The 4,720-nt window shown below is 46.8% G+C and overlaps 1 pseudogene; it reads right to left on the bottom strand.

The window, feature by feature from the left end:
- Positions 1–628: 628 nt before the first annotated feature.
- Positions 629–4,079, bottom strand: LOC138151792 (F-box only protein 50-like; annotated as a pseudogene).
- Between the last annotated feature and the right edge of the window lie 641 nt (positions 4,080–4,720).

Below are 4,720 nucleotides of genomic sequence, written 5' to 3' on the forward strand. Positions count from 1 at the left end.
TCTATCTATCTATCTATCTATCTATATATCTATCTATCTATCGTTATTGTTGGACTTTTGATAGGACCTGAATTATCATATCTGAAGGCATCTATTCACAATGATGAACCACTGGCAAGAATATTGTCATAAACATGTCCACCTCTTATATGTGTGAGGTTACTAAGGAAACAAAGAGGTATGAATATAGAAGGTACTTACCAGATGGCAGAAGAGAATGGACTTAAGTTTCAATGTTTTAATGGATCTGTAATCATCTTCATTAATGTAGGTACTGCTTCTATTGTGCAGATAGCAACCCATCTCTGATGTACCTTTTCTTCCTTTGGAATTACATAAATGTTCTCTAGAGTGAACTACCCAACAAGCTGGAGGCTTTCCTTTATTTTTTTAAACATTTGATTAGCATCAGTGAATCATTCTAGCTGCTGACCTGATTGATATCTATTGCTATCAGTTCATGAATGGCCAAGCTATATTTCCTATTATATATGTCCTTGGCATTGACGTTTCTGCCACTCTTTGCCGTCATCAGTGTTGGCACTGTGCAGTAGCCTACTTATGTCTACTATGAGTCTTTCAATTGCTTTAGGTCATTGAAATTATTTTTAGCACTTTAACAGAGACATTTTTATAGGGATAGGTGATGAGAAGAGGCATTGGGGAGTCCAAAGGATACCCCACCATTGAGAATATTCCACAAAACATAGCCCAGGGAGTTCTCTGGGGAAGGTGAAGATGAGGGTCAGGGAATACTAAGGAAATATGAGGTCCTTAGAGAAGATATCTGGGGGGCATATTTGGGATTTGAAGGGCATTTAGGGAGATATTAGGGCTTCCTGGGAAAGATAAGAGGGTTCCTAAGAGGATGTTTAGGGCAATGATGGGGAGATGAAGGACTCCCCATGAGTTGTTTAGGGGAAATAAATCTCTGGAGAGATTTTTAGGAGATGAGAATACCAGAGAGAGATGTTAGAACAATGAATAGGTCACTGTGAAGAAATATTTTGGGGGAGATGACATGACTCTATATGGATTTTTTAAAAATGAAGGGTTCCTTTGAATTTGGGGGTCATGTGAGGATCCTCTTTTGGAGAAGACAGCTTCTTAAGGGGGGACAGAAAAGGTAGGGTCCCCAGCATATATTTGAGAAGATATTATGGAACTCCTGGGATTATGTTTGGGAGAGATAAATCCCTAGGGAAGAGATTTGAGCAATTCCTAGAGATTTTAGGAGAAGATGAAAGGTCCCTTGGTGGAGATATTTGGGATGGATTGATGTTGGTTTCTTGGGAAAATATCTGGGCTAAGATGAGAATGTTTTGCAATATACTTGGGGAGAGAGGAGGTGTCCTTCAGGGGGGAGGCAGGAGTTAAGGAAGTGTGGCCTGGTGGGTAGAGGGCCAGTCTTGGAGTCAAGTTCTAACTTTTTTTTTTTTTATTGGCTGCGTGACCCCAGATAAGTCAACCTTTCAGTGTCTCAGGCAATTCCAAGACAATATATTGTATGGTAACACAGGTAGAGGGAGAGTCCATAAGGGGACTTCCCTATCCTGATAATTTCACATGGCCTGACTAAAACAAAAAAGAGAGGTCCTTCTGGGGAAATGAGGGGAGGTCGCCAGAAGGTTCGTTCTATATGTTCATGTGGGACAGGTTCACTGGGGCAGAGATGGTGGAGGGGAGGGCATGACAGGTTAATTCTGCAGCTTCAGGGACACTGAGGAATCAGTCACCCGGGTCCTTCAGAATCCATCACAACCCACACGGTTCTTCGCCTTGTGCAGGAATTGAATAAATTGTACTCCTGGGGCATAGTGTTTGAATACATGAGACACCTAGAAGAGCAGTTCGACAGAGTGAGGAACCCTTCCCAGACTGAAAAAGACCAGACAATTCGCAGTCTGCTCTCCCCACCCATTCCTTTCCCAGTCAGGCTGCAGAATTGGGGGAGGACTGTCTAGAGAGACATTAGGAGGGTATACTAGAAGTACCTTGGGAGAGGACACTGGGAACATTGGGAGAGGATGCTGGCAGGCACTGGGAGAGGGTACGGGGCACTGGGAGAGGACATGGGGGCATTGGGAGAGGATATGGGGGTCATTGGGAGAAGACACTGGGGGCTTTGGGAGAGGATGCTATGGGACATTGGCAGGGAACAACAGGGAGATATTGGGAGACTGGGAAGGAGGCAATAGGGAAACTTTAGGGGGAAGGTTGGGAGGGAAGGCTGAGATAACATTGGGAGAGAGAAAGGAAACACTGGGGAACACAGAGGGAACGCTGGGAGGAAACATAGGAGAATATCTGGAGAACAAAGGATGATCTTTGCAAAAGATACTGGGGAATGGGGAGGGGATATTTTTAAGAAGTATTGTGAAAAGGGCGGCTAGGTGGCACAGTAAATACAGCACTGGCCCTGGAGTCAGGAGGACCCGAGTTCAAATCTGGCCTCAGACACTTAACACAAAAACTAGCTGTGTGACCCTGGGCAAGTCATCCAACCCCAACTGCCATACCCTCCCCCCTCCAAAAAACAAAAAGAAAATAAAAAGTATGGTGGAAAGAGGGTGAGATTTGGGGTCAGTTGTGTCCAACTCTTTATGACTCTGAAGGCCACAGCATGCCAATACTGTTCATGGGGCTTCCTTGGCAGAGATACTGGAGCAGTTTGCCATTTCCTTCTCCAGCTCATTTTACAGATGGGGAAACTGAGGCACACAGAGGTTAAGTGACTCATCCAGGATCACACAGCTGGTGAGCATCTGAGGCCAGATCCAAACCCAGGTTCCCCCAACTCTGAATTGGGGTCTCTATCCAATGAATCACCTAGTTTACCTAAGTTAAAGGATGTAGTTTCAAACCTTGGCTGCTACTTACTCCCTGTGTCACCCTGGGTAAATCACTTGCCCTCTCTCTTAGTTCTTACATCTTTAAAATAAGGCAGTTAGCCAAGATGATGGTGAATATAGGGAGCAGGAGGGAGAGCCTGGGGTCTCTAGGAGGAGCCCATTAGTAAATACCAGGGGAATGCTCAGGCTCTCACCTGGCACCACTGTCCACCCGGGGCCCCGTGGAGAAGGTAGGGGAGCAGCGTGGTACAGCTGGAGGACAGTTCGTTGGTCAGTGGCCAGGAGCCACACATGGAGCTCATACACACACACATCCAGGCGGCTATCCTCAAACCTTGGAAGCAGGGTGGGATTGGGGAGTTTCTGGGCATCCAGCTCCTAGAGCCCTGGAGCCCCCCCCAGTCAGAGCCTCCCAGACTATCACCCAGGCCTGCCCTCTCAGCCCCCATACCAGTCCATGACTGTGATGGCCGGCTGCTTATCATCCAGCAGCTCCTCCCATAGGCCTTCAGCCAGAAGGTCCACACACTGTTGCTTCACTGTCCAGCTGGTGGTAAAAAGAGGGAACTGGGTGGGGCCTGAGGTCACAGACCTGTGCTCTCCCTCCCCTACTTCCTCTGGGATGAGAACTCCAGCATTTAGTTTCTTTGCCCTTTGTCCTCCTCTCCCCAGTACTCCAGCCCAGACAAAGCTAAAGGAAGGCCCTATTGATGGCTTGGCTCCAGCTGAGCAGGTAGCTCTACCAAGGCTGCCCTCCTGGGGCCGCAGAGCCCTCACCTGAAGTTGGGGAGCAGTTTATCAGTGCTGATTTGCTACCCACTAAAGTTACCCAGGGTCTCCAGGGGCCGAGCAGGGCCACGGTGGGGGGGGGGGGTTTATAAATGTTGATGCCCTCGGGGTTCGGTGACCGCAGCAGGTTGCGGTAAAGTGGCCTCCGCACTTAGAAAAGCTTGCAGCTGAGACCCGCCGGCAGGTCCAGTTTGACTCCCGACGTCCCCCACTCATCCAGCAGCAGCTGGCGGGCACCTTGCTCCGATGGCCCTGGCGAAGAGGGCACGCCGAGGAAAGATCCAAGGGACAGAGGCGGGGCGATGGAGCCCGTGGGGAAAACAGGGGAGACAGAGGTCTTGGTGGTTCCTTCTGCCCATCAGGCCCTCCATCTGGCTAGCTGGCCCTTCCTTCTTCCGCCGCAGGTCTATTCATCTCTCTGTCTGTTGGTCCGTCCATCTCTCTCTCTATCTTTTACGGTTGTCAGGTCATTGAAATTTTTATTGTCTAGAGACTGTAAAGAATCTCTTTGTCTAGAATACAGCAAATGCTTAGTGACATGCTTGTTGAATAGATTTGAATCATTATACTCTACAATTTATAGTTATATGGCATTACCAGTAGAATATTGCTATTAATAGATTAAATTTTCTTGTTTGGGAGATATTTGGGATTGATAAAAGTATTAGGCCATGTCTGAAATACAAGTTAGATTCTCTTTTTTTCTATTCAATTCTGAGCTCTGGTCATTATCCACTTTCATTATCTGAGATATACGGAATGATAGATAACCCAGTGGACTACCCGTCTAATTTCATGTCACAGCCTAAGCAATAGACATTTTTATCTACTTGTTTGTTTTTTCACGTGTGGATTGTTAGACCTCTTTTGAGGCAGCACCATACCATGGCATGATTCAGACATTAATTCAAAGCTTATCTCTGAGGATTACTACCTATTGCAGTGTGATGAAGGAAGCTAGCCTCCTGTAGCTCAGTTAGGTGATCTGTAAAATAAAGGAGTTGGGATAGTCTCTAGCTCTAGATCTCTGATCTTATAAACGGCTATTAATCTGATTGAAGAAGTTCTATGCTTTAGAA

The sequence above is a fragment of the Petaurus breviceps genome, unplaced genomic scaffold, assembly GCF_028583685.1.
Source record: "Petaurus breviceps papuanus isolate PSGF00001 unplaced genomic scaffold, PetGlider_PUasm1.0 90919, whole genome shotgun sequence".
Taxonomy (NCBI): Eukaryota; Metazoa; Chordata; class Mammalia; order Diprotodontia; family Petauridae; genus Petaurus; species Petaurus breviceps.